Below are 12,905 nucleotides of genomic sequence, written 5' to 3' on the forward strand. Positions count from 1 at the left end.
AGCTGAGGCCCTACCTCTATGGGACCCACTTCACTGTGCAAACTGACTATAAGCCCTTAAAGTGGCTAATGAACATGAAGGGAGAGAATCCAAAGTTGCTTAGGTGGTCCATAAGTCTACAAGGCTTCGACTTCACTATTGAGCATAGGCCAGGTGTCCAACATAGCAATGCTGATGGGTTGTCCAGAATATTTAACCGACCTGAACAAGAGACTCATCCAGGGGTGGATTAGTTCCCCCTGTCCATAGTCTGGGAAGGGCGAGTGTTAGGAAAGATTTCGTAATTGTGGGTAATTTTCCTTCCATGTGTCAACCCCTAAACTTTTTGCTGTTGTTTTCACCATGATCTAAACTTTGCCAGAGAAGTGCAGCCTTCTGCCGCACTCCTCTGGGCTTTCCCATTCTTACGGGGAAACTGACATGCCCTTAAGACAGTCAGTACCGGGAAACGCTGTTTTCCGTAGTTTCTTTATCATGTTGCTGCTTTCATGCAACATGACAAAAGAGGGCACTGTAAGCTAAGTTACTGCTCTCTTGGGTCTCTTGTCTTCTACAGGCCCTAGATACTCTTTTTGGATTGTAACTGATCGGTGCAAGTGAATCACGGACGGGAATGGTGGCAGCGATCGTTTCTTGTGTTTTGAGCTCCTTTTGGCGTTTAAGCGCGTTTTGTCGCGCTTAGCCCAAAATGGTGGCCTGGCTCCCAAAATGGCCAGACCACGAGCCTCCTTTGTCCTGTCCGCTGACCGTCTTGCTCCCTTCACCTTCCCCAGGTCGAGCCGACCCGGGGCCTTCCTTATTTGGACATGTACTTTCCCGCGAAACACGGATGCTTTCGCGGGCTTCTACAGGCCTTGTGTGTGCCTCCAGGATGTGGGCTGGGATGTCTGGTCCCAATACACATCCTGGGTGCCAGAGAGTCTAGGGTGGTGTGAATGCCTGGGACCACCGTGGTCCGTGATAGGTCCACGTATGGTGTGAGTGTTGATGAGCCTATCTCCCATTGGGTCCCCTCCGTTTTGGCGCGAAGGGAACCGTGGATAAGAGGGGGCTGGAAACGCCACTACCAGGTCGATCTCCTGAGTTCTCACGAACTAAGGAATACAGGAGCCAAGTATCCTGCAACCAAGAGGCTGAACCGAGGAATCGCTGGTGACCCGCTGAAGGACTGCTCCTCTGCACTACTGTCGCTTTGTGAAACCCTTTCTACCTCTGATCGAACCAGAAGGCCTGTACTGGTACTTCGACCCTTGGAATAGCGGGACAGGCTATTCTCGGCATCTTCACCATCTCCTGCACATAAGCCTTCGGAAGTGTCTCTGGGCCATCCAGCAGACTAACCAGCCTACCCAGGAGTCTTGCTCTGTAACCGCCGCCAGGTTGTGTTGTATTTCTAGTCCTTGTCACTCTCACACGATTCGTACACTTGGCGTTCCCAAGTCTGAAGTGAGTAGTGTACATTTGGCTGAGATACACACGGCCGCTCCGTTGCCCTGCTGTGGTAACAAACTGTGTGGGTTCACTTCGTTTGGGACATCTTAAACTCAACTCTGCTGCTGCAGAATCTACACGACGACGAGACGTCCCCTGCTCTCCTGAACCTGCCAGCAATGAAACTGACGCGGAGAAGCCTGGGTCTGCTTGCATCGGGGACCGGTGAGTAGCATAGCTAGGAACTGGTCGCCCTCCTGCAGGAGCCCATAGCTTTTCCCCGCTGTGTCAAAACAGCATGCCTTTCCGTACTCGCGCTCTGCTTCTGCCCACAGTGGAGGATGCGCTTGAGTCGCGGAACTTTGTTCTTCTTCATTTGTGCACTAAACTGAACTGCCTGATTCCCTCGAAGAGACTCTCCTTTTTGCCCGTTGGCACCAGCGTGTGCAGGTACGTTTGAGCACAAGGCTCCACTCTTCGTAGGGCTTGGACTTCCTTTTAATTAGGTGCCTCTGAAGGCGGACTGGGTCTAATCATTATTTCGCACTGCCTGTTTTCCTCCCATTCTAGGTGGACTACACATTTCGTGCATCTAAAGCTTTAGACTCGTTTATATTTGTATATATATATTGTATTGATTTGGTATGTGTTGGTTTACTAGAGTTTTATTGTGATTTCTCGCTACGGTCATTATTGCAAAGGCCTTGGAATACATGTGTATATATTTTTAATATAACACCTGTTTGGAGTAGTTTGTAAGTGTCCTTGCTTTGTGTGCTCATTGCGGGCTTTCAGTCACCCTCACCCCTCTTGAGACCTAGGCTTGACCGCCGCGATCGCTACCCTGATTGGTCTGGCTTGTCCAGAGGTTACCCTGTTCCAAGTAATTAGGTTGGCCTTCTGAACTTCTGCGCCGCCAGGACAGAGTTCTGAAATCCGTTTTAACAGAAAACCCCACTGAAAAACGCGTTTGTGCATCGGGCGTTTTTCAATGGGAAATCTCCATTGTAAAGCCCGTTGTAAATCAGGCATATAGCGTCTCATAAAATGTGACATCGGTATCCATATGCTCTCTTCATAACCCCACAGAGTCCATGCTGTATACCTAACCATGAGGCGATACATATATTCGGACAACAGACAAATAGAACTGAATGCATGGATTTCTTCTGGGAAAAGAACAGCCAATAGACCTTTTTTTCCGCCTAAATGTAATAACTAAACAAGCATGAATAACGACGAGTGTCAACAGTAATAATCTAGCAAATATTGATATCGCTGGGTTCATTTTGATTTTAATTTTAAACGTTAAACTTTGGAAGAAAATATATGACCAGTCAGCAGGATTAAATCAGTTCTGCCCCAGAGAGTAAACTAAAATAAGAATGTTAATTGAAGTGCTTTTGGACAATCTATAATGTTGGCAAGACGAATTTTCAAGGCACTGTGGAGTACATTAATATAATGAAATATTAACTAAATAAAAAGAAAACATGACATAATGCACTTCAGATATTTAGCCAGCCGAGAAAATCAAAGAAAACAATGTTTTGCATCACTTTGGGAACATTAGATGATTTATTAAATTATGCTGCTTGTGTTGTTTTGTAATGTACTTAACCTTTTAAAAACATTTACTTTGATGTCCCATTTCCCTTTGATGCTCGACGCTTTAAATGCACATCCACAATCTGGGTTGGATGTGTGATTTGATTCTATAAGAAATTCACATTGGAGCATAACGTCCCTGGCCTCCGCTCGGTAACAGTCCTCCATTTTGAATTGCTGTTTATGAAAATAGGCCCATACATTGAATGCATTAGAGCATTTTATTTTGTAATCAGCGCATGACGAATTAAGATGTTTTAGTGTCCTCTATTTCAGGAGTGATGTGCTATTTGTGAAGGAAATCCGGATTTTCCTTGTCTTTGTGAAATGTCAGTATGAGATTCAGGAATCCATGTTAAACAGATATGAATGAGTGAATGAATATTACCATAGTGACAATGAGCCCTCTAAAATACGGGGAGATGTGGTGAGAGCAGCATACACTGGTGACGTAAAATAACATATTCAGGAACACAAAGATTTGTTCAGGTTCAGTTAGAATGCAGGGGCCAAAACCAAATGACCTAACTCCCCTGCTTTATTAGCACATGTATATTCATAAGGGAGGGTATATGCGTCGAACAGAAACTTTTAAATAGTAACAAAAACTGTCAGTGCATCGAACCGACCCTGGACAAACACAGTATATGACAACGTCACAGTAACGGGGATGGATGTTGGGAGAAGAAGACAATCCCAGCAGTCGTGGAAGGTGCTGTGGTTCTCCTTCAAGGTTGAGAACTTAAGAGTTGCAAACCTCATTTAAATGAGGGAATGCTGGCATGGGCGTAGGAGACACATAAAATCCGGTGGGGAGGCGCAGAGGACATCTTGGGGACTTTGCTTTATTTATTTATTGTGTTTTAGTCAAAGAACTCGACTTTTCACAAAATTAGAATTAAAATAGTAGTACTTATTAAATTACAAATATCACTGTATAAAACAAGAGAAAAGAAGAAAACAAAAGAAAATTAAAGAATGCAGCAGCAAAGAACATGTCTTTGTATGTTGCATTTCTGGATTTTCCATCTGATTATGAGCTCATGGTAAGAGAGAGGAAATAACAATTACTTCCATTGGGCCACAACTAGGACGCCAGCTCGTTAAGAGGCAGATCACCTGTAAGTGGACTCCTGCCAAATAAAAGAGTTGAAACCTTTTCTACCAACTGCAAGTTGCTACTTTTTTTGTGTGGGGCAAGGAGACGTGCGTCTCTTGGAAATGGAAAGATGGCGGTTTCAAAGAAAGAGGAAATCTTGTGTGTACCTCTGAGTAAGCCCTGTTATGGGAGTAGAGGGACCAGGTGTGTGATGATGCAGCTTTGACTGTCCTCCGGGTGGGGTACAGCAAACAAGGAGCATGAACGATCACAAGCCCACCCCCTTATAAGCACTCCCCAGGTCCACGGCCAGATGTGTCGGACCCGGGGGATGCCTAGTAGGTGGGGTGTATGTGGACCCAGTGGGTCCCTCACGATGAGTCTGGTCCCTCTTATTCCATCTCATGCTGGCTTCAGAACCTAGCCTTTCATTGCCTTTGTTATTCTGAATGCCGAGCTGGACTACGTTCCTTTCTTGTTCAACATTTGCGGCAATGCCTGATTTATTTGATTCTCTCATATGTTACTAGGACGGCAGAGCATGGGTCCTCTGCCCTGTTACATTATTCAAAGAGCCCCTCCGGACTTTCTTTGCCTCTCCCTTGTCTCACTGCTTGCCTGCTTAATACATACCTCCTTGCTTTAACACTCAACATATTCCCCCTAACACAGCAATGGCAGCTGCAGTCTGTCTTAACTTCTATGTGTTCTGTGTCTTGGATTGGCCTCTTATTTCCGCTTTTCTATCTGCAGTGGAAATTCATTTGCCAGTCACTGCCAGGATGTTTCTACCTTGCCATAAGAGGGCAACAGCTAGCCAATATTGGAAGCACATGGCATAGTATGCCAGAGGCTGGCAACTGCCTTCCTAATGACTACACAAGAGACACAACTCTTGCCTTTGTTTGTAACAGTAATTCAGTAGATGAAGAAATGAGAGAACACACATATTGCTTATAAATGAAGGGGATGATGTCACACTTGGCTAAGACATTTTGATCATGCCAGGAACTAATTTCCAGCTGCAATTAAGTGATTACCTTTTAGACTTCTGGCTTTAAATAATGTTAGTAACACCTGGAAAGCACAGAGGTTGCTCAACAGGGTTCCTGGAGCATGGGGGTACCCTAGTCGTGGGTATGGATGATTGGAGGGCATTCTTGCCCTGATTTGGAGCCTGGCCCCTACAGCCATGATGGGGGAGGGGCCTATTACTTTTGGTTGTACGTACCCTTCTGCTTTAGCCCACTAACAGCTCTGCTTTGCAACTTTATCACGCATACCTGTCAGGTGTCATGTAACTCAATGCAACAGATGTTATCAACCTCAGAAGTCTGGAATCCTTTGCTACCTCAACTAGGGTACAGGCTTGCCACCTGACACTTACGCATGTCTGAGTCAGCATCTGTCGCCCTGTGGGGAAGACACACACAGAAAGAGCAGGGCACAGTGCCCTTGTCTTCTTTCTCGGGGTGGGCACAATTCACTCTGCAGAGAAAGTGGCACATGCTGGGCAACATTCTCCCACTTTGACAATGTCACCCAAAGAGCGAAATTGGCCATTTGAAATACCCCTGTCACTTATTATTGCGCAATCCACACTGATGGGTTTAAGCACCTGCTTAACGCGAGATGGCAACAAAGGCCATTTGCCAACACACCCAAGAAGCACAGGACACCCTCTTACCAGCGACATGCCATGCTCACTCATTCTGATCAAGAATTGGCATTTATCTGGGGTCATGTTAAATGTATTTATTTATGTATATTATGTGTAGCGTCACGCAAAACCCCCAAGCATCAAGGCGCAAAGTGAACTGCATGGAGTAGACCACTTCCATTGGCGCACGTTTTTACTTTTCCGCCACAAAATGGAAGATTTTAGCCTAAAAGGCAGGTGAAATCACATTGCTTTTCCACTTTGGAAGAGTGTAAATACCTAGCGTAATTAGCGATTGCTGGCGGAATTGACAATGGCTTCCTCTGGAGGACCACATTGATACCCTCGCTCCGGCCCTTGCCGACTTCTGCAACCATTCCTTTGCCTCCGGATTCTTCCCCTCCCCTCTTAAGCACTCCCTTTTGCATCCTCTCCTCAAGAAACCCACAGTGGATCCCTCTTGTCCGGGCAACTATCGCACAGTTACCATTATCCCCCTTCTTAGGCAAACTCCTTGATAAGCCGGCCATCTCTCAGCTAAACCTTCATTCTGATTCTTTTGGCTGTCTCTATGACCATCAGTCTGGCTTCAGATCTGGCAGAAGCATGGAAACCGCTCTCCTGAACATCCATGTAGATCTGCTTTCCAACCTTGACTTTAGCATTCCTTCTGTTCTCATCCTACTTGATTTGATCTCTCCTCTGCCTTCGACACGGTCAACCATACCATCCTGCTCAACCGTCTCCGGGATAACTTGGGCAGCACCGATCAGGCTCTGGCCTGGCTGACCTCTTTCCTCTCTGATCGACCCCCGCAGGTCCAACTTGGGTCCTTTCTATCATCTATCTTCCTCTCCACCTGTGGTGTTCCCCAGGGGTCTAATCTCTCGCCCTGGCTTTTCAACCAATACCTGGCAACTCTCACCCGCTGTATTGTCATTTTCTGCTCAAACTCTCAGTGCTACGCAGACAACACTCAACTCATGTTCAGGCTGCCCTTGGCCACCTCCTCCACCTCTCTCATCACTGATTGTCTAACTGCCATTCAAGATTGGTGTGCCGCCAACGATCTTTGTCTTAATGCCAGCAAGACAAAGATCCTATTCATTGGCACATCATCACCTTCCTTTCCCCTCACTCTCTGGCCGGCCTCCCTTGGCCCTCCTCCTATCCCCAGCTGCGAGGCCAAGAATCTTGGTGTCACCTTTGATTCTACACTCTCCTTCTCAGCCCACATCGCTGATGTATCAAAAAAGTCAAACAACCTACTGCACCTCCTCAGAGGTATTCTTCCTTTCCTCTCATTCCCCCAGAAGCTCACTGTCTCCCAAGCTCTGGTTCTCTCTAAGTTGGACTATTGCAACAGCCTCTTTCTTAACCTACCTGCCTCTACTCTCCGCCCTTTACAACTTATCCAGAATAGGACTGCAAGACTTGTCCTTGGCCTCAAGCCCTGGGATCGTATCTCTCCAGCTCTGAAATCTCTCCATTGGCTCCCAGTGGATGCAAGGATTACATTCAAAACCCTCTGTATTGTCCACAAGGCTTTCTGGGGCATGGGTCCAACATAACTTCAGCTATCCCTCTGCAAATACCTTGTATCTCGAGCACTCCACTCCTCTACCTCTAACTCCCTCAGGGTCAGTTGTTTCTTAAAGAAACGAGCTGGGGGTAGATCTCTGTCTTCGGCTGGGGCCTCCCTCTTGAACAGCCTCCCTGCCACTCTAAAACTTGAGGAGAACCATCTCTGGTTCCGGAAGCAACTCAAAACCTTCCTCTTTGCTTCTGCCTTCTCCTCTCCTCTCCCCTGTTGATTCTACTCTCCCTCAGCACCATGCACCTGGCCACCCTCTGTCCTCTGGGCCCAGGTAAAGAAAAAAATGGATCAGCCTAAGAAACAGTGATGGCGCTCTAGGTGGATAATATTGAATCGATTGACAGTTGAAAAATGAATTCAAGATGCTGCGACTGAGGGATGCCACAGAGGCTGACCTGGGCTCGGAAGACTGAAAAGGGAAAAAGCCCTCCTGTCGCGCTTCTCAAAATAGAATAATGACACTAATGATGAATTACAACAAAAATATTTTTTATTTGCAAGTCATTGAATTTAAGCATAGATGGAATAGGCAAATCTAGTTGTAGAAACAAAATCAAAAAAGTAATTTTTTGTACTGGTGCTTGGGCAAAATCCAGTTAGTTTTCAAATTGTGATGTCCTTAGTTGGATGCACTAAGTATTAAATATTGAGGTAAAGATCCTGGTACCAAAAAGTTACTGGCGTAAAGACTTTGAAAAGAAATGTGCTCGTTGGCTGAAACTTGAAGTGTGCTCAGTTATCGTTACTGAGTTCACCGATGCGATGTTATGGTCCAATTAAATTTCAAATTGTAATATCCTTAGTTGTGTTCACTAGGTATTGAAATAAAAAGTTCTGGTTTCAGCAAGATGATTTGTAAGAGTGATTGAGGCTCGGAAGGTTGTGGTTTTGGCAGAACGAAGCTATATGGTTCCTCAATCCAATTAAATTTCCAAGTTTTAGTGTCCTTAGTTATATCCACTAAGTGATGTAGTATGAGTCCTGGTTGAAGCAGTGTAGTTCCACTTGAAAGGTTGTGGTTTAACAGAATGGAAGCAATATGGTACCTCTTGGAGGATGGTGGTTTGAAGAAGCGAAAACAATATGATTCCTCGACACGTGTTTCCCCGTCGCTGATGTGCGGCGATTCTTCAGGAGGATTGTGGTGTAGAACAATTGTGTTCAAATCTGAGAGAGAGGAGGAAGAAAAGAGAGGAAAAAGAAAGGAAACAGATAAAGATCGGTGGGAAAGCAGTATGGTGTTTTGTTTAAAATATCAAATTGTGTCTCAATACGATGTCACAAGTAAGGCAGGATGAGTACTTACTTATGTATTAGATCAATGGTGTTGGTATAAAGGTTCTCACTCTGTGGTAGAATACGTTCTTTGGTCTGTAGCACAGGGTCTTATCTGTTGATAAATGGATATATAAGAATACTTATGTCACGAGATTAATGTAAAAATATGTGAGGTTATATGGTACAAGTACAGGTTAGACCCAAAAAGATACTAGGTTGAGAGAAGATTTAGGTGCACTTGTATAAAAAAATATTGTGGGTGTGCATGAATCAAATGGAGAAGAGGGGAGGTAAGGAGAATTGTATGGAGGAAGTGAAATAGTGTGACAAGGATGGAGGTAAATCCAGTCTAGCTTGATTCTTAGGAGAGGTGAGAGAATAGATAAGCTGCTTACCACTGAGTGAACAATGTCCTGCCCGTTCGGATTCTGCTGCCGTACTGACAGCATACAGTCTTGGCGAATATATGTGTATTTGCGGGCCGACGCGAGCGCGGTGACGTCACGCGCATGCACGTTATTGCGTGATGACGTCATTGTGCCCGCGCGATACCGCGCTATTATGGTGTGATTGAGATAACGAAGTGGCTTGCTCTCCAGGCACCCGTGTATTTGTATAACATTGTGTTGACGTAAGGTATGTTTCTCTTAAAAAAGTTTAATGTATATAGAAATGCAAGAATAAAGATTAGAGGATATACTAGATAAAAAAATGTCAATTGTATACATGGTAATTCCTAAAACATATACGTGCCGTTAGGCAGACACATGTTCTGAGTGTCAACCATTAAGCTAGCTATGTCGGGCCTGGTGTCGGCTGGACTGGCTACGTGGTATATGATGACTCTGATAGTATTCTATGTAATATATGGTCAAAGGTAGACAATAATGGAAGTAAAGAAAAAAGTTTCAGTGGACAGGGTCATGATACAGTCACAATGATGGGAAAGATACACATGTAGGTAGGGCCTAATGGTGCCTGAGCTAGCTAATTGGTGATGTATGTGTTCACGGTAGATGGGTCGATCTAAGTGATAGAAGCATGGGAAGGCCATTAGTAAAAGAGTGTTGCATGTAGTTTGTAGTTATCCAAATGGTAAGAGAGAGGGTGATAAGCAAAACAATCTCTCCAAGGCCAGGTAATTGTAAGAAAGATTGTAAGAATATCAAAACATGGGAGAGGTGAGATAACATGCAGAGTATGCTGAACCTTAGATTTACAGAAAATGGCATAGTTCCTGGTCACTATTTAGACCTGTGTTGCAAGTGTCCATTAGGCAGATCCAGCGAGCTTCTTGTTGTCTAAGTTTCAGTTCCATATTGCCTCCACGGGGGGCAGGTTTTAGTTTGACAATTCCAAAAAATTTCAACTGATTGATCTGAGTCGGTAGATGCGTTTGTTGAAAATGGGTGGCTAGCGGAGATCTTGAGTCCTGGTTGACAATTGCCCGAATATGTTCACTGACTCTGATTTTCAATTTTCTGATGGTGCTCCCAATGTAAAGCTTGTTGCATGGGCACTGGATGATGTATATTGTAAATTTGCTATTGCAATTGATGAATTGTTGAATGGTGTAGATGGTGCCATTTGGTTTGATGACGGTGGTTCTAGCATTATCCGAGTACTTACACATTGTGCATTGTCCACATTTGTAGTTACCTTTGGTAGGTTTGTGTAGCCACATAGTTGGTGGATTTAGGTTGTTGGTGGCGACGTTGGCTTCAAAATGAGATGGACTTAGCTCATCCTTGAGAGTTTTCGCTTTCTTGAATGTGATTGTTGGTTTGGTATCCAAAAATGTTGTAAGATCAGGATCTGATCTGAGAATGTTCCAATATTTGGTAATTGCTTTTCGAATACAGATATTGTTGACACTGTAGTTTGTGATGAAGCTGATTTTCCTATCGATGTTGGTGATGGTTGTGTTAGTTTTGGTTTTGACTTGTAACAGTGATTGCCTGGTCCTAGATAGAGATTTCTGATAGCTGTTCTTGACAAGTTTGGTAGGGTAGCCTCTCGTGATACATTTTTCTACTGTGATTTTGGCCTTTTCAGTGAAATCGTCATCTTTTGTACAGTTCCTTTTTACCCTTAGGATTTCGCCAAAGGGAATATTTCGAATGATGTGCTGAGGGTGGCTGCTGGTTGCGTGAAGAATGCTGTTCACGGCTGTTGGTTTGGTATAGAGCGTTGTACATATAGTATCATTTTCGATGTAGAAGGTGATGTCCAGAAAATTGATGGCTGTTTGACTGTATTCGGTGGTTAGTTTTAGGTTGTAGGTATTGTTATTGAGGTAGTTGAAATAGTCCTGAAAGGCTGGTATTGTTCCGTTCCAAATTATGAAGATATCGTCTATGTATCTGGCCCAGAAAATGATATTGCTGAGGTGAGTGAATGATGGATGTTGCCATGCGAATTCTAGTTCAAAGTGTCCCATGTACAGATTTGCGTATGAATGGGCATATTTCGCACCCATGGCAGTTCCTTGTATCTGGCGGTAAAGGGTTTGATTGAAGATAAAAATGTTGTTTTGTAATGTGTATTGTAGCATTTCTAGAATCATGTTGTTGTGATCATTGAAGGAAATGGAGCGTGTTTTCAGGAAGTATTCGGTGGTTGTGAGTCCTTTATCATGCAGAATACTGGTATAGAGTGATGTGACATCCATGGTTATAAGCCAATAGTCTTTGTTCCAGGGTATGTTGTCTGTGAGTTGGATGATATGGGTTGTGTCTCTGATATAAAATGCCAGTGAGTTGGCCAATGGTTGGAGTTGGTGATCTATATACTCTGAGATATGTTCAGTGATGGATCCGATACCATTGATAATTGGCCTGCTCGAAGGTAGTCTTGAGAATTTTTTATGGATTTTAGGTAGAAAGTAGATCGTTGGTGTTATTGGATGTGTTGTCATCATATACTTATATTCCTCTTCTGTCAGAAGTTCAAGATCTTTCCAATGGCTGCTCATCGTTTTCCAAGTTTCCCTCATTTTGGCGAACGGATTGTCTTGGATTATTTCATAACAGTTGCGGTCTTTGAGATGTGTGAGAGCCATTTTTATGTAGTCATCTGTATTCAATAGCACTATATTTCCCCCTTTGTCTGATGATTTTACAGTAATGTCATGATTATTTTTGAGATCTTTGAGTGCTTTGGTTTGTGAGGCTGAGAGATTGTTGCGTTGTGTTGGTTTTCCATGACAGTTGTCCTTGTTTTTGATATAGATATCTCTGAGCTCATTTTGGACTACTTTACAGAAGGTATCAATGACATTTTCCGAAGGTAAGATCGGTACAAATTTAGATTTTTCTTTGAGTTCTGTCTGTACTGCTAAACCTGGAGCAATGTTTTGTTCCTCTATGAATTTGTCAACTGTGTATTGACCGTCTTCTTCCGTGATGTTGATTAGATCTACTGTTTGTTCAACATGTTTGACAGACAGCTCTGATGGTTCAACAATTGTTTCCGGGATACGTTTTTTAGCTTCCATATTTGCAAAGAATTTTTTCAATTTCAGTTTTCTACAGAAAGAATGGAGATCAACTATTTTGGAGAAGTAGTCGTAGTTGCGATCGGGACAAAAGTTGAGCCCCTTATTTAGTGCTTGAATTAACGGTATTGATAGTTCTGTTCCGGTAAGGTTGATGACTAGGTTTTGCGTTGGGGTAGGGGGTTTTGAGATCGGGTCTGTACACCTGTTATACCTTGACAGTCTGAGTTTCCCTCCTCGTTTGCCACGTTTGGTCTTGGTTGTGGAGTTAAGATAGGATTTCTTTTTCCTGGTGTTTTGGGGTAATTGCGCATATATTTTTGTTGTTGAAGTTCTTCTAAAAAAGATGACCCATGTATGTTATGTTGTGTTTCTTTACTCGAGGTTGCAATTTCCGTTGTTGGTGATTTGGATGGTGTCGGTTGGGTCAAACATCTGTCGTCCAGTTCACTGTCACTAACTGTGTCTGTATCCGATGATGATGGGATGACAGAAGGTTTGTTATATTTAATGACGTTAGAAGCTCTATTTCTTGATGTTGTAGTTGGTCTTTTATTAAATGTGTAGACTCTTTTAAATTTGTAGTCTAGTTCGTCCCGTAGGAATTGTCGTCGTTTTTTAATTTTGATTTCTGTTGAATACTTGTCAATAATTTCATCTAAAATTTCGTAGTTTTAAAATGTTTTCTTTGGGATGTTGAGTTTCTCAATTTTTTCTTTTGTTGAGGTGATTTCTT

Source organism: Ambystoma mexicanum, chromosome 6q (genome assembly GCF_040938575.1).
Source record: "Ambystoma mexicanum isolate Mex_15411 chromosome 6q, UKY_AmexF1_1, whole genome shotgun sequence".
Classification (NCBI taxonomy): Eukaryota; Metazoa; Chordata; class Amphibia; order Caudata; family Ambystomatidae; genus Ambystoma; species Ambystoma mexicanum.